We start from the raw sequence: 25,796 nt of genomic DNA on the forward strand, positions 1-25,796 counted from the left end.
AGATCCACGGTGTGACCTTCGACGAAGTCCTTTAATAGAATAGCTGAGTCTCTGGTTCTCGTTCATCTACTTGGCTTGATTATTGTGAAGATTTATGCAGGGGCTGGCAAACTGCAGTGTACTGGCGTCTTCTTGTAAATAAAGTTTTATTGAGACACAGCCGCGTCCGTCCCTCGAGTGGCGTCTGTGGCCGCTAACACTCTCTACCAGCACAGCTGGGGAGGTGCGCGGAGACCATTGGGTGGTTTTCAGAGCCTAAACTCTTTATTTTCTGACGCTTCACAGAAAAAGCTTGCTGACCCCTGATAGAATGCGATCAAAAAACGGTGTTGTGAGTCCCATCGGTGCCGTTCAGTAGCTGTGTGACCTCAGTCTTGTTCTGTGACCTCTTCGTAGCTTCGTTTTTCCTCTATGAATGTCATTTCTTCATCCCTTCAGCGAGTGTCATGTGCTTGCCACATTTCAACACCGTTCTAGGCTGAGGAAGTGCAGCGGGGAAGACACAATACCTGTGCTCGTGGGGCTTACGTCCCAGGGAAACGTGTTCACTGAGGATAATAATAGCGCAGGGAGGGCTTCGTGGACGAATATTTGTCAAAGCACACTTGGAACATTCCTTGGCGTGGACAAGCATCATAGAATACGTACTCTGTGATGTTGGCTCTTACTGTGCTAAGTATGGGCTTGTTAATGTGTAAAACAAAGTGGAAACTCAATTCGGGGTTGGAACCCTTCTAATTCCGTGTTTATGTCCCTAAGGTTTCTACCGAGAGAAGGAACAGCTGGAAATAATAAGGAGCATAACTGGTACCGTTAGCCTCCTGAAGAGAGGGAATGGTTCATGGGAAACTGTGTAAAATAGTGTCACTGTATAGTCCCAGCCCAGGGCAGGGTGAATTCACGGGTTGCTCTTGGTGTACGGGGCTGCTCACATGTAGAAGGTGAGAGTGGGGAAAGGAGAAAATCCGCCCGTGGAACATGGAGCCGACTCGAGCATTTTATGCTCATTCTGTATTTAAAAATTCTCATTAGACATTACATTCCTTGGACTTTTGAGGTTCTTTGAATCCATACAGGAGTAGTGGGAAAAAGTACTGAGAATTTCAAGGGTCGGCCTAAAGGTTAATATTTGTTGAAGTGATGATTATGTTTTAAGACTGAAGGTCAATATTGGAAAATAGGAAGTCTATACTAGTTTTTTTCATATACATTAAATGTTGGTAATCTAATTGGTGTTTGTGCACAGGGTCCTAGGACCCGAGTATTTTACATGTTGGTACTTGGACCGGTACCAAGTACCAGTACTTGGACCGGTACGGGGAGTGGGGTAGAGTTAACCGGTGAGTGGAATGAATATACGTAGTATGCCTAAGAACCCAGAGGCCCCCGATTGTATGACTTGGGGAAAATGAGTTCATTTTGCTCATGTTTTCATTTCTTTTTGGGTTTTTTTTTTTTTTAATGTTTATTTATTTTTGAGAGACAGAGAGGGGAGGGGCAGAGAGAGAGAGAGAAGGAGACACGGGATCCGAAGCAGGCTCCAGGCTCTGAGCTGTCAGCACAGAGCCCGACGCGGGACTCGAACTCACCGTGAGGTCACGACCTGAGCCAAAGTCGGACACTCAACTGACTGAGCCACCCAGGCACCCCTCGTGTTTTCATTTCTAAAGTAAGGAGATCGGACCAAGTTTTTCCAGGTCCTTTTCAGCTCTAATTAAATAATCTGTGAATTTTCTCTTCGACCAGACTCCCCAAAGTCGAAAGCTTTGTATTGTTTTCCTCTCCTGCTGGATCTGCCACTTTGTCCTTCACATAATGATACAACACGTTTGGTTCTTCATGGTTGTAGGTGCAACATGCGTGGCGTTGGGGGGACGGGGCCCTACCTTCCTCATCTTCTTAAGCAGGATATTTTCCTCTCGTGGCCCTCATCTGTGGGTGGGGGTGTCATTGTGATGGACCACATAACTACCTGAGATATTTTTCAGTTCTGACGTTCTAAGACTCCAGAATACAATTTAGAAGACTAAAGATGGACAGGAGGAAGAGGGCTGTTTGTGTTGTTTTGTTTTGTCTGTCCCCCCCCCAAGTTTTTTTCTTTTAATGTTTATTTTTGAGAGACTGAGAGAGACAGAGCACAAGCAGAGGAGGGGGACAGAGACAGAGACAGAGACAGACACTGAATCCACAGCAGGCTCCAGGTTCCAAGCTGTCAGCACAGAGCCCGACGTGGGGCTCGAACCCACAAACTGTGAGATCATGACCGGAGCCGAGTCTAACGCTTAACTGACTGAGCCACCCAGGCGCCCGTCTTGTCTGTTTAAGGTGGAAAAGGGGAGAACCTGCGTGGCCCGGAGCTTCCAGAGACTAGATTCGCTATTGCAGCAGAAGGCTGTGACCACTGGCGGTGATGTCACGTTCTCAGTGCGCACCTCTGGCATTTTCCTGCGCTACCCAGTATCCTTTTTCCTATAACACTCTCCCTTTTGACACATAACTCTGTAGGAAATGTTTATACCTAAAAGCTTAGGTGATGTGAAATGACCAATTCAAGATTGCCTTTTACAGATTTGAAAATTACAGTTCGTGGTTTGTGATCTGGCAGAGCTTAAACAAAATTCATATGTACTTTTTTGAAAATACAAAGAAAAAAACGTTTTTACTCTATGTGAAAATACGTCATTCTTCTGGGACTTTCATTTTTAGGATATTCGGTACTTAGTAACATGCTTATAAAAAAATCACTGGTTGATAAAGAAGTAAAGTGGAAAAATATACTCAAATGATTTTCCTGGGAGTCATTGCCCTTAAAAATACAAGGATAATATTATCTATGACTTAATATTTACCATATTTCAAATTTATGAAATCCCCAACTAAGAAGAATTATAAAATCAATGTGATACATCACATCAATAAGAGAAAGGATAAAAACCATATGATCATTTCAGTAGACACAGAAAAAGCATTTGGTAAAGCACAACATCAATTCATGATAAAAACCCTCAATAAAGTAGGTTTAGAGAGAATATGCTTCAACATAATAAAGACCATATATGGGGACACCTGGATGGCTCGGTTGGTTAAGCGACTCTTAATTTCAGCTCAGGTCATGATCTCACGGTTCATAACTTCAAGCGCCACATTGGGCTGTACGCTGGTGGCACAGAGCCTGTTTAGGATTCTGTCTTTCCCTTTCTGCCCCTCTCCTGTATGCTTGCTCTCTCTCAAAATACATAAACATTTTTTTTCAAGACCATATGTGAAAAACCCACAGCTAACATGATACTCAGTGGTGAAAAACTGACAGTTTCTTCCCTCGGGTCAGAAACAAGACAAGGATTCCCACTGTCACCACTTTCATCCGACATAGTACTGGAAGTCCTAGCCACAGCAGTCAGATAAGAAAAATAAAAGGCATCCAGATTGATAAAGAAGAAGCAAAACTTTCACTGTTTGCAGACGACGTGGTAACTATATATAGAAAACCCTAAAGACCCCACCAAAGAACTATTAGAACTGACACATGAAGTCAGTAAAGTCATAGGGCACAAAATCAATCTACAGAAATCTGTTGCATTTCTCTACACTAATAAGGAAGCAGCAGAAAGAAATTAAGAAAACAATCCCGTTTTTAATTGCACCAAAATAATAAACTACCTAGGAATAAACATAACCAGAGAGGTGAAAGACCTGTCCTCTGAAAACTGTAAAACACGGATGAAAGCAATTGAAGAGGGCGCGAAGGAATGGAAGGACATTCGGTGCTCCTGCATCGGAAGAACAAGTATTGTTAAAATGTCTATGCTCCCAAAGCAGTGTACGGATTTAATGCAGTCCCTGTCAAAATACCAACAGCATTTTTCACAGAACAGTCCTAAAATGTGTGTGGAACCACAAAAGACCCCAAATAGCAAAGCAGTCCTGAAAAAGAAAAGCAAAACTGGAGGCAAACTGCAGACTTCTGGTTCTAACGCAAAGCTGTAGTCATCAAAACAGTGTGGTGCAGGCACAAAAATAGACACGTACAACAACGGAACAGAACAGAGAACCCAGAAATGAACCACAGCAGGTTCCATACAGTCAGTTAGTCTTTGACAAAGGAAGAAAGAATATGCAGTGGGAAAAAGACGGTCTTTTCAGCGCATGGTGTTGGGAAAACCGGACAGCTACACGGAAAAGAATGAAACTGGAGCACTTCGTTAACTATACACAAAAATAAACTCAAAACGGGTTAAACACCTAAATGTGAGACCTGAGACCATGAGAGTCCTAGAAGCGAGCATAGGCAGTATGTCTCTGACATTGGTCATAACAGCATCTTTCTAGAGATGACTCCTGAGGCAAGGGAAACAAAAGCAAAAACAAACTATTGGGACTACTTCAAAATAAAAACCTTCTGCACAGCAAAGGAAACAGCCAACAGAACTAAAAGACAGCCTCCTGAACGGGAGAAGGTATTTTACAAATACCTATCCAGTAAAGGGTTAGCATCCAAAACATATAAAGAACTTATGCAATGCAACACCCAAAAAACAAATAATCCAGTTAAAAAACGGGCAGAAGACGTGAAAAGACATTTCTCCAAAGAAGATATCGAGATGGCCAACTGACACATGAAAAGTGACACGTCATTCATCATCAGGGAAATACAAATCACGGTGAAATATCCCCTCACGCCTGTCAGAACGGCTAAAACAGAAAACACAAGAAGCAACAGGTGTTGGTGAGGATGTGGAGACCCTCGTGCCCTGTTGGTAGGAATGCAGACCGGTGCAGCCACTGTGGAGGACTTCTGAGATTTCCCAAAAGTTACAAATAAAACTACCCTGCGATCCAGTAATCGCACTACTGGCTGTTTGCCCCCAAAGTACAAAAACACTAATTCAAAGGGATACGTGCACTCTGTATACAATAGTCAAGATACGGAAGCAGCCCAAGCGTCCATCAGTAGATGAATGGATAAAGAAGATGTGGTGTGTATACACAGTGGAATATTAGCGATAAAAAAGAATGAAATCTTGCCATTTGCAACAACACGGATGGCATTAGAGAGTGTTACGCTAAGTGAAGTAAGTGAACAGAAGACAGATACCACACGATTTCATTCATATGTGGAATTTAAGAAACAAAATGCAAGAGCAAAGGAAAAAAGAGAGGCAAACCAAGGAACAGACTCTTACCTGTAGAGAACACACTGATGGTTACCAGAAGGGAGGGGGTTGGGGGATGGGGGAAATCGGGGATGGGGATTAAGGAGTGTACTTGTCACCGAGTAATGTATGGAAATGTTGAATCACTGTATTGTACCCCTGAAACTACTGTAATGCTGTATGTTAACTGTACCGGAAATAAAACACTTAATGAAACAAAATACCCACCTCGTAAGATTGTTGGGAGTGTTCATGAGATCATAGTTGTGACCTCTAAATTGTATATAGCACTCTCAAAGTTTGGGCTGTTAACATTTTTGAAAAAGAAGAATTCTAAAGACACAAGGGAAGAGTGTGTAATTGTAAGCTGTTGATTACTGACTGAGTTTGCCGTGTGTGGTTTGAGGACAGCAGCGTGGGATTCAGTGCCCCCAGAGTGCCCGTGGTAGAGTGTGGCTCGTGGCGAAAGGCTTTATGTGGTGTGGTGGTTAGGAGCTCTGGTTCTAGAGTCAGGTGGATCTGGGTCCGAATCCGGGCCCTGCTGTAGACCGGGAGTGACCCTGTGTGAGCCTGTTTCCCCCTCAAAAACGGGACGACGGGAAGTCCTGTGTCAGAGGCTCCTTGGGAGGGTCACGATGGAGCCCGTAATGTGAACTGTGCCAGGCAGAGACGTATTAGTCAGTAGGAACTGCGTTATTCTTGTTTGCACATACACATCCCTGTCATTCTTCTGAAATCAAAACCTGGATCGTGGACTTGCTTTCCTGGCTCCCAGTGGAAGTCCTTTGCGCCTTGAAAACAGGATGTTGGGAATCGATTCTGGATCGTGGTGGCCTAGATGTACTTCTCTGTGTGTCTCCCACTAAGCACAGCTAAAATCCCTGGACGTCAGGTGTAAAGCAAACACAGGAGCCCTCTGAAAGATGGAGAGAAGCAGGCAGCCTGCCGAGGGACCTCAGGACTCAAGGAGCAGCCCGGCGTGTGTTCCCGGGGTTTTCCTTTTGCCTCCAGTATCTCAGACGGGTGTTAGAGAAGCTGTCAGTCCAGAAACACCGATGGGCGCAGACACACACACACACACCCCCAAGAGAAGGTTGCTCTTTGTTGCCAGAGGACCAAGAAAGGGGCACTTTGGCAAGGCAGCCTTTTAGAATATAACTGCCCTACTTCAGACAGACACCGTGGAAAACCGTGTAGCCCTTCCGCCATCAGCAAAGGCCACGTGGGAAGCCCAGACTTACGCTTTCACCTGATGTGACACAGTGCCCCCGGCCCCACCGGTGGACTCTGAAAAGACTTGGTGTCAGCGGTAACTGGGCATCCTTCCTCCCTCCCTGTTGCTGGACGCCCTGCGGGGGATCAGAACCCCTGCCCGCTCAGGAACCATGGGCATAAAGCAGTAAGGAGGCAAGCCCCCCGCGCCCACCACAGCGCCACCGTCGGGAGAGACCAGGTGAGCCGAGGCCTGGACTTTGGCCCCCACACGGGAGTAGCAGGTGCTGCCCTTCGCCCCGACCCGCTCACTGTCGTGGTGTCAGAGGAGGCCCCCCAAAACCGGACGTGTGCTCGAGACTCTCAGTCGCGTGACCTGAAGCCCAAAATGTCTACGGTACACACAAAAGCCACGCGTTCTGCCGAGCACCAGGCGGATCTCAACCTGATGAGAAGAGGCGATCGAGGGCTGCCTAGATGACACAGATGTGGGGTGATCTGATGAGGATTTTAAAGCCGCCTTCAGAAAAGCGCTTCCCTGAGCAGTTGGGAACATCGGAAGCAAATGAAGAAATAGGACGTCCCAGCCAAGAAGCAAGATGTGAAGAAAAGCCAACTGGAAATTTTAGGACCGAGAAGTACAGTGACCCGAAGTAAAATGTAAAGACCCCTTGGGTGGGCTTTGGTAGCACGGTGGAGAGGACGTCGGAGACAGTCTGGGAACTTCAGGCTAAACTCAAAATCATCCAGTCTGAGCAACAGAAAGAGAATAGACCGGGGAAAAAAAATTGATGGAGCCTCAGGGACATGTAGGGTCCTCAAAAATAGTCTGGGAGTCTGTCATCAGAGTCCCAGGAGACGAGAAGAAAGCCGGCAAGGCTGAGAACGTGGTCTGAGAAACAATTACCGAATCTGACAAAAAGCGGAAGGATTCGGAAGGGCGGAGCCTGGGTCACGTCTCCTTCGATTAGCTTACGGGTAGCAGGTGACCCACCTGTCTGGAAATTTTTACGATCTCATTAACCCATACATCCTATTAAAACAAAAAGGATCTTGCTCTCAGTCTTTTATTCTTAATGACTGACCTTATCTCAGTCTAGGTTACATCAGCCCGCATTTTCTACAAGATCATGACAAGATAGTCTCTTTGTTCAAAGTTTGTTTTCCTAAACCAGCAATTACCTGGCAGAAATGGGTGCTTCCGTCCGCTTCGAGTCATGTGCATGAGTGTTCATAGCAGCCTTCACTCGTAAAGCCCCACACCGGAGACACCCCACATGTCCATCGCGGACAGGATGGGTAAAAATACAGCATGGCGTGTTCTTCGTGCAGGGGAATAAAACCGGCAGTGAGAAGGGACAAGCTCTGTGGTTTGTAGCCGTATGTTTAGCGGGAAAACCCACAGTGGAGAGTGCATATTGTGTGGCTCCATTCACCCAGAATTCCAGAACAGGCAGAAGAAATCTAAGATGATAGAGGGTTGAGTACTAGTTGCTGTGTGGGGTTAGCAACTGGTAGGGGACACAGGGAGCCTCTGGGTGCCGGAGTGTTCTTTGTCTTGATCTGGGTGATAGTTGCACACGTGTGTACACGTACAAAAATTCCGTAAGCTGTGCACTTTGAGATTTGCACACTTTAGGAAATTAATTTTTAAAATAATTAATTTTATTAATTTATAGCTACGTGTTCTGAAACACAAATCTCTAGGTAAAGTCTTTCTGTTGCTTTCAGGAAAAAGTGAAACTCGTAGGCTTGGCCTTCAGGGTCTCCCCTGATCGGCTCCACCATGTTTCCTCCAGCCCTGGATGCCAGTGCTGTGTTCTCCCGTCTCCAGGGCCTTTCTGTCTCCCTTATTCCCACCCCACCTTGACTTTGGGAAGGGCAGTAAATGTGTCTGATTCACCCATTGGCCCCCGCCTTAGGGTCTGTCGCAAAGTAGCTTTCATCTTCAGTGTTCAGCAAATGGGTAAACAGTCGTAGGGTTAGGGTTAGGGTTAGGGAAGGGAGAGAAGTCCGAGAAGTCAGTCGCGCAGGGAGGGGACCGCAGATAGATGGCATTCTGACGTTCTCATCGAGCCGGTGGCGAGCTTCCCGAGGGCGGTTCTTTCCTGCTCAGGGGCTGCTGTGTTCGCCGCAGAGGCCCTTCCTGGTGTGCCGGGGCCGGGGCTGGCGACATACCGTCTCCATCATTGTGGCCGCTCCCAGGGCCGTGGCCCTGTCGCCGTCCAGCCCTGCCTCGCCGGCCCTTCCCCTCCCCTTCTCCACCCCGAGCGGGCTCAGCTGTACACCGTGAGGGTTCCCGGCGCGTTTCTAGTATTTCGGGCCCCATCTCTGCTCTGAAGATTAGAAACCCCCTCCTGCAGTGTGGGTGCTGCAGTCGAATAAAAGCTTGACGTTTTGAGTGTAACAGACCCGGGCTTTGCCGCTCACTCCACTCGGTGACCCGGATCGAGTCGGTTAACCCTGCACATCACATTGTCTTCGCCTGTCGGAGAGGAACGCTGATTCCTACGTCGCAGGGCTGTCAAGAGCCCCGGGCTCTTGTGTGTAGAGCATATTCGCTGCACGTTTCCTTCCTCTTCTCTGGGTCCCGTTCTCTTGCACCGATAAAGCCTTTCTCCCACGGATGCGTTTCTGAGACGTGTCGTCTCTGTTCATAGACTTCTTCCCCCCATTGTCACCCTGCACCCGAAAGGTGACCGTGGGGCTTCCACACGACACCCTTCAGAGGCCACGACAGGCTGTGGGCATGTCAGTCAGGATTTGTGGGAGGCAGGCAGGCAGGGAAGAGAAGGACAGGTTCCCCTGCTGGCTTCATTCCGGTGCCCGCAGGACAGAGGGCTCATAACAGGCCCAGGTTGGGATATTCCTCCCAGGGGCCAGCGGGTGCCATGACGCCCTGTGCTGGATAGAGAGACGCGGGCTCGCAGCTGCCTGCCTGCCTTGCCTTTCTTCTCTTGCCTTTTTTTTCCTTTCCTTTTCCCTTTCCCCTTTCTTTCTTTCCTTCCTTCCTTCCTTCCTTCCTTCCTTCCTTCCTTCCTTCCTTCCTTCTTTCTTTCTTTCTTTCCTTCTTTCTTTCTTTCTTTTTCTTTCTTTCTTTCTTTCTTTCTTTCTTTCTTTCTTTCTTTCTTTCTTTCTTTCTTTCTTTCTTTCTTTCTTTCTTTCCCCTTTTTTTTCTTTTTAAAACACCATGGCCAAGTTCGATAAACCATTTCCAAGGCTGGATTTCTTAGTAGCAAGGAGCTCATCCTGTTACAGCGAGCAGTTGAGATTCTGTCCGTGGGTTAAAAATTAAAGGCTGAATGTGCTCAGGACAGATTTCTGTTTGTTCAGGCACTGAAGTATGACACCGTAGACGATGCAGCATGGGTGGGAATCACATCCCGAGAAGCAGCGGCGGAATGCGTATTTTTAAAAAACTGGCTCTGTGGGTTATTTTTGTGCGAAACGTAGCTGTGCGTGATAGCACAGATGTGCCAGGACAACTCTCCTGAGCTGCTCTGTTTTCTCTGCCGCTGACACGCTTTACCGATCCCTTTCTGGTCTTACTGCTTTCTCAAGTCGTATCTTGTGGCGCTGTAAGGAGGCTGCTAAATGGAGTGGAGCTTTAAGTCGCGGGCTCTCGAGTACACTAGAGATCAGTTCACGTCCTGATACGTGTTTTCTCCTGCTTCTGCTTAAAAACAGTGGCCTTTCATCTCGCTCTACAGATATCTCACTGCACAACTTCTGACGTTTTGTTGATGAAACCGTCTTCCAGAAACGACTATGGTGGCAAAGGTCACCTTGCGCGTCTGCTTCTTTCCTTCTAATTCTGCTTGTTTCGAGTTCTTCGCAAAGAATGCAACAAAAATGCCATAAGCAGAAGGACAAATAAAAAAGATTGTGTTAACTCCCTGCCGTTTTATTGGGCACTTTCTGGAAACCAGGTGTTGTGCAAGACCTTCCCTTTCCTCACCCCCTAGTTAAGTGACGCCCTCTGCTTCGCGGTAGGAGCGTTTCGCCCTTTTTTCCCTGTGAGACCAGGGTGACTCATCGGAGCCTCTGCGGCTCACGTGCCCCTCGGGACGTGGAAGCCTGACGAAGTGGAGGGCCTGGCGTCACGAACGGTGCTGTGCGCGGGGCGCGCCCCTTCCCCCAGGACCTCATCCTCTGAGACCAAACACTGGAAGGCGTTTTGCATTCCAGATCAGTTGAAAATTCCTTTCTGACATCCGGCCCTACGGTGTGTGGTAGTTTAGTAATCGGTCAGGGTGGAAGCAGGGACATCTGTAGCTGCACACTGATTCCATACTCGGCCACCACGGTGTCATCTGTGTGTCACCTGTGCCCTCCTCACTTCAAAACAGTGACTGTTTTCTTCAGTCCTGCAAGCAGAATAGTAGTAAGCTCCTTTAAAACCAGCTCGTTTCATTCATCATTTCAACAAAGATTTTATCTGCTGGGTGAGGAATTCATGAGAAAATCGCACTAAATTCAGATGCAGATGTTTGCTAAAGAACAGTTAGTTGTTAAGTCTTCCTGGAATCTGGTAGTTGGGCGTACAAAATACTTTTATTAATCATATTGTGCTTTGTACTTGGGAGTACTTTTAAAAGTCGCAGTGTTACGTCGTTGAAAAGCTTCTTTGTCTGTCCGTGAGCTCTGGCAGAACGCGGCCGTGTTGCCCTGGTGAGTCGTACTGTGGAATTGGAGAGCCCGTCTTCTCTGTGGCTTACTTTCCACGGGCTCTTCTTTCCCAGCATGCCCAGCCTCGTGGGGTCTTGGCCAGGTTGGCTCTGAACGAGCCTCCGTCACCCCTGCCTCCCCCCGCCACCGCCCTGCCGTCGGCACTGTCCGCCCTTTGCTGGTGTTCTCACCGAGGCTCTGTGGTGTCCCAGTCCCTGTGGGAAACGGGGCCGAGGCTCGTCTCATCGTTGGCTGTCATCTTGCCCGCACGTTTGCCCCATTGCAAGACCTGTGGGTCCTTCCTGACTCAGGTTTCAGAACTCCGAGGGTAACCCTGCTGTGCATTTTAGCTGGTCCCCAAAACTTGACTGTTAAAGGCCTTTAACCTCCTGAAACTTTCAGTTGCCAAACTTTGGCAGGTGGAAAAATGGAAAAATGCTGAGCATTTTTTTTTTTTCATTTTCAGTGAAGCTAGAAAATAAAAGTTTTCGTCTGTTTAACAAAAGCAACTTTAGAAAAAATAATGCATGGTCAGTAAGGATAAAGTGGGCGGTTGTTAGGGTGATGTGAAGTGGTGGGACCCTGACGGGGAGCAGTTTATCGAAGAGACTTAAAGATGATTATGTTTTTTCATCCAGTAGTTTTTCCTTGGGGAATTTCTGCAAAGGAAATAATCAGCGACACGGTAAAAATGCTGATACATGGATGTTTGTTATATTGTTGGTAAAAATTTGGAAATTATATAAGAATCCTGAGTAGGGGAGGATTAAATTTTGGTGGATTGCAGTGACAGAATAGCATATACCATTTTAAAAATCACATCTTCAGAGAATTTTTATTATACAGGAAGATGTAGAATAGCGTACATATATAAAGATTTTCGTTTTTTAAGATGTGTGTGTGGGTTGATACATACGGGTCGAACACAGACTGGCAGTACACGAACACGTTCATGGATGGGATCTGTCCCCTCCTCAGGGCTCGGGCCTGGCCCCCGAGGGAAGGGATCAGACCCTTGATGGCAGCCTGGTTGGGGGTGAGATTGCAGGGTGGTGATCCTCGGCCCAAGTGGACTCTGACCTTTTCCGTTCTCCCCTGCTGCTGGGCCCCTTTGCCCTCAAGCATGGAGGGACTGGGGGGGGCGGTGCTCAGGGAATGGTGAGCCCGCTGATTATTTCTCTCCCACCTTCCAGCCTCTGCTAACAAGGCTGGCATTTCTGTACCTTGGGCGGGCAGTAGGCGGACTGAACGGAGACGAGCCATCTTGAGGTTGAACTCCCCATCGAGTTCTTTTCCGTTCCTCTCAAGGTCTGGGCTGGCACAGAGCGAGTTAGTTGGGATTAAAGTATTTTTTATTCAGTTTAGTGAGGTACGTACGTACATATGTGTTATTCCTATATAATCTTAACAAGGGAAACAATTTGCAGCCCACATAACATTTAAAACATTTAAAAAGAAAAAAGAAATAAGCTTCTAAAAAGTCACCCTGAAAAATGATGAGTGGACAAATAATGTGATGATCACTGTGACTTTTATCTTATTTTTAATGTTTATTTATTTATTTAGAGAGAGCATGGGGGAGGGGCAGGGAGAGGGAGAGGGAGAGAATCCCAGGCAGGCTGCCAGCACAGAGCCCGATGCAGGGCTCTACTCCACAAACCGAGAGATCATGACTTGAGCCGAAATCAAGAGTTGGACACTTAACCAACTGAACCACCCAGGTGCCCCATCGCTGTGACTTTTAGAAGAAAATCTTGTCGCTGTGGCTTTTCAGTTATTGATGACCTCCTTCCAGGAAGAAAATACTCATATTGCTTACAAATTACTCCAGGGAAAGTGCTTAACAGTTGCCTATAGTACCTAGTGTTGGATTACTGAAACCTTTGGATTAGACAGTATTTGGTGATGATACCAAAGTTATAGAGGAAGCACAAAGATTTCTCTCCTGAGACCCCCAAATGTTTCAATGCTTTAGGACTTGGTCCTGAGCCTTTCTCTAGGGAGACCCCTAGTCCCGGCTTTAAAGCCCGTCTGTGTGCAGATGACCCCAACGTGTATCTCTGGAGCCCAGACCTGCCCCCCAGGGTCCACGCTGGGGTACATGGCGGCCCACACTCTCCTTCCAGGAAATACAGAAGGATAGAACCGCTGACGCCCACTTGGATGTCTCCGAGCGCCTCGCTCCCGAAGTGCAGTCCGTTCACTTGCTCCACCCCAGAGCCCTTCTGTATCTCAGTAAATGATAAGCAGCCCCCCAGAAACTTAGAATCTTGGAGTCCTCTTTTGTTCGCTTGAGAAAGCAGTTCCCGTGGGATCTGCCTCCCACCGGTGGTGTGGGATTTTATCCCCAGTGCACCATGGCAGCCCCGCCTGGGTCCGCTTCCCACTCCCCTGCCCCAGTGCTTCCTGGCGGACCTGCCCCGAGCACTGGCTCTCCCACTCGCGTGTTTATATGGCAGCCAGGGGTCATGGTTTTGAAAATCCGGACTGGATTCACTCACCTGTAAAAATCTTCGACGGCTCGTTTTACACTTAGGAAAGAAAAGACCTAAGTCATTTTCCCGCCCTTCAAGACTGTATTCTAGGGAGCCGAACCACCTAGGGGGCCTGTAAAATACGTACGTGCGTGTATGTTTTTATGCCTGGACCATCGTCCCCAAGATTCAGATTAGGTTGACCAAGTGGGACCCAGGCATTGCTTTTTAAAAGCTCCCCAGGTGATTCGGATTCACAGGGAGGATTGAGAGGCACCGTGATTTTTAAAATTCAGCACGCAGCATAATCGTCTAAAGATCCGTTCAACAGCTGTCTGTTGGGCCCTGACCCCAGGGTCTGACTCAGTAGGGCTGGGGGTGGCTCAGGGTGTGCGTTTCGGAAGGACAAGTCCCCAGGTGGTGCTTGTCCTGCTGCTCCGGGGGCTCTGCTCTGAGAACCACCCGCTGCTCCGTAGGCTCCGGCTCCTGCCTTTACAGCCCCACCCCTGCCATTTTACCGGTACTCCCCTGCACGCAGCCATGCTGACTTCCTTTCTGTCGCTTGGCTGTGTTTGACTATTTCCACCCCTGGTTCCCGCAACCTCGGGTGATCTGGGTTCCCTCGAGATCTCGTTGAGTGCTTTTCCATGACTCAGGTCTTAGTGCAGACGTCACCATTTTATAGGAAAGCATTACCTGCCATCCCCACCCCCTGTCTCACATAGAGCCTCCTCTGTCACTCTCTAGTGGCTCATCCTGTTTAGTTCCTTTATAGCAATGATTCTAATTTGTAGTGTGTTTTTATTTCCTTATTTCTTGCTTGTGCTCTCTCCCGTATGCGTCCCGCGCTCCCCCACCCCTGCGTGCTAAGTTTCACGGGCACAAGGACCTTGTTTACCTGTTTGCATGTGGATGTGTGCGTGGGGTCAGTCAAAAGAGCTGTCACATACACAGAGTTTTTCAGCAACTAGTTCCTGACATCTAATCGAAGGGCAGGGCAAGGGATACAGGAGTGAAAGAAGCGAGCTTCATGTAGTTGAAAACCCCGGCATCTAATGAAAGAGGCAGACAGACCAGCACATTTGTATACCACGGACTTCATACAACCAGACTCACTAGTCTGATGGTCGCTGCACTGGGAAGGAGCCAGTGGAGGGCATAGAGAAGCCACGGAAGGTTGTGCCAATACAGCTCTCTCCACAACATACAGAGAGCGGATGTCTGCCCCTCTCAGCATTGTTTCAGGGTTTTGTAGTTGTTCTGCTAAGGTATTGGGCCAAGGGTGGGTCCCTTCTGTGGGGAGAACCTCAGGTGTCAGGACCGTCTGCTCCCAGCTTCATTAGGAGGCCACTTTGCTTATACCGACCAGGCGCCTTTCCTTCTCCTGGACCGTTGGTGGAGAGTGGAGATTCTGCCCCCACAGGACCCTTAAGTGGGTCACCCCGATCCATGAATTAAATTAACTCCAAAGTCACTTTGACCCCAAGGCACAAAATTCATTCCCTATTAAGAGACTAAATTCAGTGTAATAATAAAATGCCCACCAGAGGTACCTCTAAATTTGAATATTAATTCTATCTCATTATCAAATTCCCAGGGAGACATTAAAATCCGAAGATTACATTCCATTTTAAATTAAAGTCCAAGACCTTAGTCAGACTCTCTGCCCTTAAGAGTTGAAATTCAAAGAGACTGAGGTTTAAAATGTATCCTTTCCGGTTTCTTATTCTGCTGAATCCCACCCAGAGGGGCTCTTCATGCCTGCCCGGGGTCAGGACTCCACCTGCTGCAGGCCTGGTTGGGGCCTTACAGGTTCAAGCACCCCAGTACCAAATCTCTGACATGCCTCGCTTCTTACAATTAAAAAAAGGTACGAGGGCACAGGCTTATCACAGCACCGGTGTCCCCACACCAGAGTTAGAAAATGCGTCCTTTCCCAGTCCTCTGATAGTTACCCCCGAGCAAAAGCGGGTCCCCAGACACCAGTGCTTAGTCTTTGCTGCCAAGTAGCAGGAAGTCTCTGGTTTGTGAGGGAAAGAGCGTTGACACAGAAGTTCTGAGTTTCTGCTTCTGCAGGACTTCAGTTAGTCTGTGACGGTTGGTGGCCTGTGACACTGAGGGGTGGTGTCCTCGCTCATTTCTTCGGTACTGCTCTCCCTCGTAAGAGCAATCCCAGTGAGCCGAGACCGTGTTTCTGTCCTGTCCTGGGTTTTGCGGGGCCCCAGTTTTCTGTTCCGGTAACAACTAACACATCTAGCCCATCTCTGAGAGCAGTTGGGACTGGGTGCATTTGCATTTCCCTTTAGATCTTTCCTGGCCTTCTAGATAATTATTTTCCATGTTCTATCTGGGGAATCTATCCTCTAAGATTTCAACTTTTTCTCCTAAAAACAAAACAAAACAAAACAAAGAAACACTCTTCCTTCATCTAAATCAGCCTGATTACCTTCTTCTCTTTTCGTTCTTCCTCCGCTTCCATTCTGACCGTGAGTCCGAAGCATTGTTCGCGGCCACTCGGACTCCTTATTGATTTCCAGAGACTGAACGCTCCAAACAAAGACCTTTTTAAGTTGCAGTATTTCGTTGAGTTTGTTTTTCTACATCAGAATAAGAAGACCATCTTCTTGTGTTTTTTTCTGGTCTCGGAATCTACCTAAATTTTCTCTTAGGTATGATGGTTATTACAAGTTCCTGGCACATAGCCCTTTTCAAGTTAAAAAAGTTCTCCAGTTTTCTGAGAATTAAGAAAAAAAAGTCCTAAGCCGGTGCTAACCGTTATCAGATGTTTTTTCTGTGATATTGAGATAATTATTACTACTTTAATGAGGATGCTTCCTGTACATTTTCTGGTTGACGTTAGGATCGTGAGGAACTTTTGTAGCATGTGTAATTTTGTTCATCTAATACTCTCTGTGGGACTTTTTTGTGTGGGGCAGGGAGGGGTCCCTGTTAAAAGTTAAATAGGCCTGTGATTTTCTTAACACCGCTCTGTCTGATGCTGGTTTTGAACCAAGTCAGAGTAGGTTTAGGAAGCTTTCTCCCTTTGCCTGTTGTTTTGGAACAACTTACATACATAATAGATTCTGTGGTCCTGAAAAATTCGGTGGCACTCACTTGGAGAGCCCTTGGGTCTTTGTTTTGTCAGTGAGTCTTGGTCATTTTTGTATCATTAAATCATTTAAATTTAAGTATTTAAATTGTTCTGTTCAGGATTTTGAATTTCTTTTTTTTTCAACGTTTATTTATTTTTGGGAGAGAGAGAGACAGAGCATGAACGGGGGAGGGGCAGAGAGAGAGAGGGAGGCACGGAATCGGAAACAGGCTCCAGGCTCTGAGCCGTCAGCCCAGAGCCCGAAGGATTTTGATTTATTCTGTCAGTGTTGACGTTTTCTCCTTTCCTCAGAGATATTCATTCCATCTAGACTTCCAGTTGTTTTCATAAAGTCCATAATATTTTATCGTAATCTGTGTTTTCTGTACCTTTTTGTCTCTTTTCATTCTGTTCTGTTTAATTTTTTTTTTTTCAACGTTTATTTATTTTTGGGACAGAGAGAGACAGAGCATGAATGGGGGAGGGGCAGAGAGAGAGGGAGACACAGAGTCGGAAACAGGCTCCAGGCTCTGAGCCATCAGCCCAGAGCCCGACGCGGGGCTCGAACTCACGGACCGCGAGATCGTGACCTGGCTGAAATCGGACGCTTAACCGACTGCGCCACCCAGGCGCCCCTCATTCTGTTCTGTTTAAATAGATGTCTCTCTCTTCTTCGTCAGTCTTCTTGGAATTTTTTTCCTTCTGTTAATGTTTGCAAAGAACCCCCGTTGGTTGTGGTTCATCTTTCTGCTGTGCCGTTACTCTCTGACACACTGACCGTTCGTTACCTGCCAATCAAGAAAAGCAAAGATACAAGGCTTCCTGATAGCAGGCTTCTCTGGAGCAGTGATGCAAAACAGGAATCAGTGCAATGACATCTTTAAAGCGCAAAAACTGTCAATCTGGAATTCTATATCCAGCTCAAATAGCCTTCAAAAATGAAAGTAAAATAAAGCCACTTCCCCAGACGCAAGCTACGAATTTGCCGTCAGTAGAACTGTGCTATGAGACGGTATCGAGGGAAGTTGAATGAAGTGGAAGAAAATGGTGCTGGATGGAGACCTGACTCTGTACAAAGAAATCAAAGCACCAGAAAAGGAAGTATGTAGCTAAAACCGAAATACCTTATCATAAGCGCAGTGTATTTGGGGGTTTATGACGGACGTGGAAGTAAACGTACGGGAGCCCCAACGTCAAGTGGAGTGTCCGGTTGTGGGATTCTTACATCGTGTGTGAAACAGTAATATGTTATTTGTATAACATAATTTGTAGATAGACCACAGCAAGTTAAAGATGCCTACTCTAAACCCCAGAGCAACCACTTTAAAAAAAAAAAAAAAGAAAGAAACAAAAAGAGAGAGGGTTCGTAAGCGGCAGAAAGCGGCTCCGTGGCTGACGAAAGCTGGCGGGCGAGCCGCAGAGATTGCAGACACGAGCGGGAGCTTTCTGGGCCGTGAGGTTCCGGCCTTGATGTGTCTGTGGTGGTGCAGGTGCAGCTGTGATCTGCTTTGTGTTTGTCACGGCTCAGCAGAGCTTGGTTTAGGAACAAGGAGAGCAGAGCTCCAGAGGGGAGAACGGGAAGGCCGTCGTGCTCCATTTTAGGGGCTTCCCTCGGGATTTGCGGTGGGTCCCAGACGCCGGCTGAGTGGGTGCCCTCGCACTTGGCGCAGGTCAGGAATCATCAGCTCGGCTGCGTGTCGGAATCTCCGGAAGAGTGTGTCTGTGGCTCTGACGCCCAGGCTTCACTCTCCGAGATTGGGACCTGTTTATTTTCGGGTTGGGGCCACAGGGTGAGTGCTGTTGGACACCTCCCAGGGGATGCTGATGTGGACCCAGGGTTGTGAACCACTGGCCTAGCCTTACGCTCAGAGTTGTAGAGAAAGCGAGCCTGTGGAATGCAGGCCCTGTGCTGCCCTGAAGCTTCTGGAGGGGCACCATTACTTGTTCCCAACGTGCCCATGAAGGGGAGCCATGAAGTGCCCAGCACGAAGCTGCACGAAACACCTAGACTCACCGTATCTACTTACTGGCTGGTCATGGAAGTGTAAGTCTTGATGTACTGGAGCTTTGCCACAGCTCAACTCGCGGTTGGCACAGGAGCGCCGTGTCCAGCCCTTTTCAAGTGTGGGCCGTGAAGGAAACTTCCAGAGTCTCAGAGCAAGTGAAAACAGTATCACAAGCGTGTTGCCATTTCTCACGTCCTGATTGCGTGCGGGGGGCCATGCCGAATGCTTCCTCGTGGATCTTCACCGTGACCCCGTGACATGGGCGTGACCCCCTCGTCACATAAAATCTAGACTTCCTGACGTTCAGGGAGCTCCTCAAGGTTCCACGGCTGACAGGATCCCTGAGCCGGGATTCTCATGTAGTTCTGTCTGTCTCCAGAGTGTCCCCCGTCCTTCCAGGTGGTTGGGATGACACCTGAGTCCTGCCCGTGGGTGGGTGGGCGCGTCCACATCTCTGACCGGACGGTCCGTTTCATCCAGCATTGCCTTTGGGCTCCAGGCCCTTTGAGTTGGTTGTCGGCATGTCTGAGGATGGCTTCATCCGGACGGGGACCTTGTGTGAGCATTGCCGCGCCCACGCTCGTCGTTGATCGGCTTTGGAACGAGGCCTCTGATGATCTCTTTATTTGTGTATGTGTTTGCTTTGAGGAGCTGTGTGGCAAACACATTTTTGCCACGTGTCAGGTCAGTCAGGCTCGCCTCACTGTGTATTCAGGTAGGAGATAAGGTGCTGTGCTGGTACCGTGCCCTTGCTTTCTTCGGGTTCTTGGATTTTTGTATTTACCGTTTGACGTGACAGCAGCCGGGTAGTTGAGGCTGTGTTCTCTGTCAATCCAGTAGGTTCCCCCAAGGGAGCATACAGAGCAGGGCTGGGCGTGTGCACTGTGCATAGAACGCTCTCCGAGCCGATTGGCCCAGGTGGGAGGAACAGTTAGCAAATCAATTAGTTGTCCTTCTGTTTACACTTTATTTCCAGGGGCTAAATGTTCGTTTGTTTAAGCCAGACTCGCTGTCTTGTTGAAATGTGTTACCTTGTGAAAGTGTTGACTGAGCTTGGCTCCTTCATATGAACTACAGCTTGTGACTCATTTGTTATGGGTATAGAATCAATTCCCAACATGTTAGGTAAGAAAACAAACAGCTTCCTTGTTTTATGAAGTGTGAACAGAAGAAAACTTGTTAATTTCCTAATTGTTCTCCCCTGCCCCAGACAGAGCTCCACACTCGTAGCTGCGGCAGTAAACTTGAGCTTGGTCGTAGCACAGAGGTGTCGTCAGTCGCTGCTCCTGAAGTGAACGATGATGCATTTGTCACAGTGCCACTGTCGTCCCTGTCATTTATGTGCTACACGTTTCGTGTATCTCTATAAAAAGTGATCTTGTATCATTTCGTAATGGAGCGGTGTGAATGCGAAATACTCAGCTAGGAAAGCACGCCCTCGATTCAGTCACGACTCCCCCGTAACTGTGATCTTCGAGGGCTCTGTAATTCACCCTTAATGCTGCTCACGTTTCCATTGTTAGCACGTGATTTCGTGTCCTTCACAGGAAATTTTGCCCATTTTGCGTATCTGAGAATTCTACTTTATCCCCCCAAGCAAATGAGATTTTTTTTTTCGCATCAAATAATAGATCCTGAATAGTTTTTTATTCCTCACCAAAAAAAAAAAAAAATTTTTTTTTTTTTTTTTTTAAATAAAGGTACTGTTTTGCCAATACAGAGTGGGGTCGTAAACTCGGCTGGGTGAAGTTATCCTGAAGCTTCTCCCTCAGCCCTTCAGGGGCTTCTCTCCTCACTCCAAGCACCTGAACTTCCTGCTGGCAGTAGGACTAACAGCTGCTGCCGCCAGTCCCGCTGCCCGTCACCGAGCGTTGGCTGAAGCCATCGATTCCGTTCTCACAGCTGCCCTTGGAAGTGAGCCCCGTCATTCCGTTTTATGGGCGAGAATGGCAAGTGTCCGAGGTTAAAGGACTTGTCCAAAGTCACACAGCTCAGCACTGCTGCAGAACCAGGCTTTGGGAACCACAGTCCTCACTCTTAATCCCAGGGCTGTGCTGCACATCCAGCTCCTGGAACGCTCCGTGTTCCTTCTGATCTCCTAGCTTTTGCACATGCTCTTGTCCCTGCAAAGCCTTCTCCACAGCGCACCCCCCCCCCCCTTTGTCCATTCAGTGCCAGTTCATTCGCCTCCCCGGCCACGTGTCACTTCTGCAAGGAGGCCTTCCCTGTGAGCCCTGTGTGATAGCATCCGACACCAGGCTGACGTATGTTCCAGGAGGATTAGATCACGTCCTTGCAGAGGGCCGGTGAGGGTCAGCTGCTTCCTTGCTGTGCCCGTCGCCAGGCTCTTGCTCCTTTCTGGACCCCTCGTCTTCACCCCAGGGCAGAGGCATTGACGGTAGCTCTCCCTCCCCTTTGAAGACGTCACAGTCAGCACCCCGGTCCCGCTGGCGGGTGTGCCGTGGGCTGTGGGAGGAGACGTTCGGTGCAAGGGTTGCCTCGGGAAGCTTTGAATTCGGTCTCAGGTGGGGCCGCTACCAGCTTGGCCATAAAATTTCCTTCTGCGCTTCTCAAACCCGTGATCCCTTCCCGGTCCAGCCCTCTCTAGTGTCCTAACCTCCCAAACTCTCTGTGCCGAAGAACGGGTTATCTTTCCCCCAAGCCATCCTGGACCAATATGTTTATAAAATGTAATACAAATGAATTACTAGAAAAAAAAATCAAAAATTTAAAAAGACATAGATGCTTCAAACCTAGATTTTATTACAAGATTCAGGAGACACAGCGTAACCCTGTTGAACTGTTAGCGCCCTTTCTGACTTTCCCCTCTCACTGTCTGTTTTCACTGACTGACGGTGGCCTCTAGACTTTGAATAGCACTCTTTAGTGAAGTGACCCTGGGGACGATATTTAACCCATGAGCCCCACTTCCTTTGTCAGGAAAATGGAGCCAGTACAGGTTACCCTGGCATTCTGCCGGAATGCGGAAATCGTGGATGTATTTATCATTGCCTAGTGTGTGCCAGATGCCTATTAAATAGGACATTTCCTACCCTGTTTCCGGCACCTAGAAAAAATTGCAGAAATTAGATTTATTCTCTTCCTGTCCGCCTTGGGGAAACCAAGGACAGCTGGTCACAGTGCTCTTCAGCAGGTCTGTGCATCACAAGCAGGTGGAGACCTGCCATTTTTCACCAGGACATGTATTTACAGATGGTCCCCAACTTGACGGTGGCTCAGCTTACGATCGCCAACCTTATAATGGTATGGAAGTGAGAACGCGTTCGGTAGAAACTGTGCTTGGAGTTTTGAGTGTGGATCTTTTCTCGGGCTAGCAATGCACGGTACGCCCCTCTCTCGCGACGCCAGGCAGCGGCCACGGCTCCCGGTCAGCCTCGCGATCACGAGGGTCAGCGGCAACGGTTACGCCGACGGTTACGCCGACACCCGTTGCATACTCCTCAGCCTTTCAGTTTCTCCCTTCCTGTGCAGCAAATTACATGAGAGATACTTCACACTTCATCACCAAATAGGCGTTGCGGTAGATGATTTTGTCCATCCGTAGGCTCTTGCAAGTGCTTGAACATGATTCGGGTCAGCGGGGCTAAGCAGTGGCGCTCGGTAGGCAGGGCGTGGTAGCGATGGGTTCATCGCGACATAACCCCGTCGGAAGTCAGGGAGGATCTATAGTTCATCCGATCCTGGGAGGGATGCTTCTCTTCACGTCTAGGCCTTTTCAGTGAACAGCTAGGAAATAAATACTTTTTGGAAATTGAAAAATATATCACGAAATCTTGCTAATATTTCTAATTTAAGTGTAAAATTATTTTCTGGATTTAATCCTTTTTTATGCTGAAAATCTTAGTTCCTTAATAGCACGAATGACCCATTTGCTTTAAACTAAATGTAGAGGCACGTGGGTGGCTCTGTTGGTTAAGCGTCCGCCTTCTGCTCAGGTCATGATTTCACAGTTCGTGAGTTCAAGCCCTATGTTGGGCTCTGTGCTGATGGCTTGGAGCCTGGAGGCTGCTTCAGATTCTGTGTCTCCCTCTCTGCCCCTCCCCCATCCGTTCATTTTCTCTCTCTCTCTCTCTCTCTCTCTCTCTCTCTCTCAAAAATAAATACACATTAAAAAAAATAAGTACATAATGGTTCAGAAGAACGATACCAATAGGAAGCAGAGACAGCTGAATGCTGTTCTAAGATTTCTGTGCAGTTCTCTCTGAGCTTCGGATACGTCTCGCTAGGGGTGTAAAGTCAAATACTGTTTTAATTTTGTGGTAATTTTTCTTTGTTTTACATGCCATCGGATTAATGTGTTTCTGTTTCCTATTTTTATAACTTCGTAAATACAATTTTTCTGCTAAGATGTAATTGACGTAACGTACTGTGCTCATAGGACATAACATAATGACTCAGTATTTGTGTGTTGTGAAGTTATCAACACAATAAGTGTAGTTAACATCCGTTATAATTTTAATTGTAGAGAATTACATAAAATATATATAGGAGTCATATATATAAAGTCATAATTGTATGACCAGGTGCATTCACAGACATCTGCCTCCCTTTCCTGCTGCTTCTGTCTCATTCTCTCCTCATGCCCTGTGGACAGCCATTATTAGTTTTTTATTTAACCCTTTCTTGTGTCTTTTGGGAACTGTAAGAAAGTTTGTATATTTCTCCTCCTTTATTACACGGAAGGTTCACGTATAAGCCTGTCTGCGGCTTGCTTTTTTCACTTACCGCTGTATCCTGGTGATCCCTCCAGGTAGTGCATTGGGCCTTCTTCACTCATTTTCACAGCTACACGGAAGTGTTTTGTGTCCGTGCTATCGTTCGCTCAGCTGGCCCGTATCGGAGAACACCTGAGTTGCTTCCAGGATCTTTGTTTTCATAAGTTGCACTGTATGCAACATCCCTAATTGTCAGAGAAATGCGAATCAAAACCGCAGTGACACGTCACTTCACACCCACAGGATGGTTAAAATAAAAGACAGACACCGACAAGCACCAGTAAGAACGTGGAGCAGTTGGAACGCTCATACGTTGCTGGTGGACTAGAAAACGGCACAGCACTCTGAAAAGCACCCCAGCAGTTCCTCCTGATGTTACCAGGACCAAGCAGTTCCTCTCTCGGGGTACGCAGCCAGGAGAACTGAACATAAATATCCCCTCGAAAACATGTACACGGATGCTCACAGCACGGTCACAATACCCAAAACCGTAATGACTCAGATGCCCGTCTACAGATGAACAGATAAATAAAACATGGTCTCTCCAGACAGTGGAATATTATTTAACCACAAAAAGGAACGCGGTGCTGGATGAACCTTGAAAGCATCATGCTAACTGAAAGAAAAGGCCACACATCGAAAGATTCCATTTGTACGCTATGTCCAGAATAGGCAAATCCGTAGACAGAAAGATCAGAGATTGCTGAGGGCTGGACGGAGGAGACATGAGGAATGACCGATGGGTATGGAGTTTCTTCCCTGGGATAATAAAAATGTTCTCAAATTGGGTAGAGGTGATGGTTGTACAACTTTGTGAATAAAACTAAAACCCACTGGCTGGCTCCGTCGGTCGAGCGTCCAACTCTTGGTTTCGGCTCAGGTCCTGATCCCGGGGTCGTGGCATCAGACACCGTGTCGGGCTCCACGCTCGTGCTTGAGATTCTCTCTCTCTCTCCCTACGCCACTCTCCCCTTCTCTCTCTGTCTAAAATTTGAAAAAAAAAGAAATCCACGGGACTCTATCCTTTAAAAGGTGCGCGTTATCGTGTGTGAATTGTATCTCCTAAAACCGTGCTGCAGTGAGTAACCTTGTGCAGGCAGAGCCTCCGTGGGACAGTGCAGTCGGAGGTGCTGCCCTAGGACTGGGAGGGCTGGATCAGCGAGTAGGTGCTTCCCCTGGTGCAGCCCGTCCACGGGCGTCGTGCCATCTAGCGCTCGCTCCAGCAGTGTGCGAGGACGCCTGTTTCCCCGTCGCCTGCGTGGGTTGTCAGACTCGCTCGCTTGCCGCTCTGACGGGCGAGAGGTGGTGTCTCCGCGTGGTAACAGTTTGCAAGGTTGAACATCTTTTTTTTTTTTTTAATTTTTTTTTTCAACGTTTTTATTTTATTTTTGGGACAGAGAGAGACAGAGCATGAACGGGGGAGGGGCAGAGAGAGGGAGACACAGAATCGGAAACAGGCTCCAGGCTCCGAGCCATCGGCCCAGAGCCCGACGCGGGGCTCGAACTCACGGACCGCGAGATCGCGACCTGGCTGAAGTCGGACGCTCAACCGACTGCGCCACCCAGGCGCCCCAGAACATCTTCTGATGTCTCCGTGGTCCAGCTGCATTTCTTTGTTTCTGTGCCGTTTCTGTTCATGCATTTGATCCATTCTTTTTCTGTTGGATTGCTGATCTTTTCTCAGTTTTTACAAGTTCTTTGTATATTAAAATATTAACCTTTTGCCTGTAATATTTCACAAATAACTTTCCTAGCTTTTATTTGCCTTTTTTTTTTTTTAATGTTTACTTATTTGAGAGAGAGAGGGAGAGGGAGAGCGTGAGCAGGGGAGGAGCAGAGAGAGAGAATCCCAAGCAGGCTCCTCACAGTGTAGAGCCCAATACAGGACCTGAACCCACGAACCACGAGACCATGATGTGAGCTGAAATTAAGAATTGGACGTTCGACTGACCGAGCCACCCAGGCGCTGCCCCTTAATTTGCTTTTTAAAGAACTGCAGGCAAATTTTAAAAACCTCTTTTCCCAGTTGCTTCTGGATTTTAAGTCATAGTCTGGGAAGCCTTTCCTACTCCTGGTGTAGAAAAACTGTCCACTTACTAGGACTGACTGTTAAACTCAGATTCGTTTGGAGCTTACCCTGGTGAACATTGCTGGGGAGAGATCCATTTTATCCTTTTTTATATGGCTTTCCAGTTGCCCCCGCATTTTTAAGGAAGGGTGAAGAGAAAAATGGTGTATCCCTTTCTGTTCATGTCTGCTTTTAAAGATTTCTGGGTCGGTGTACGTGTTTGAGATACCGGTCTCCCCTGCTCTCCAGAAGTTGCTTGTTCGCATGAAGCCCCATCAGCCGAAACGGCAGAAAGCAAAGAAACAGTCACCCTTAATTAAGTGGAAAATGTTTTGAGCGTTCTCCGTCCGTCCCCCAAAATACCCTACCAAATCCTACCAAATAACAC

The 25,796-nt window shown here is 47.7% G+C and overlaps 1 protein-coding gene across 1 annotated transcript in view; it reads left to right on the top strand.

The window, feature by feature from the left end:
* ATXN10 (ataxin 10) overlaps nt 1-25,796 on the top strand; it is a 167,064-nt gene that overhangs the window by 112,012 nt on the left and 29,256 nt on the right.

Source organism: Prionailurus bengalensis, chromosome B4 (assembly GCF_016509475.1).
Source record: "Prionailurus bengalensis isolate Pbe53 chromosome B4, Fcat_Pben_1.1_paternal_pri, whole genome shotgun sequence".
Lineage (NCBI taxonomy): Eukaryota > Metazoa > Chordata > Mammalia > Carnivora > Felidae > Prionailurus > Prionailurus bengalensis.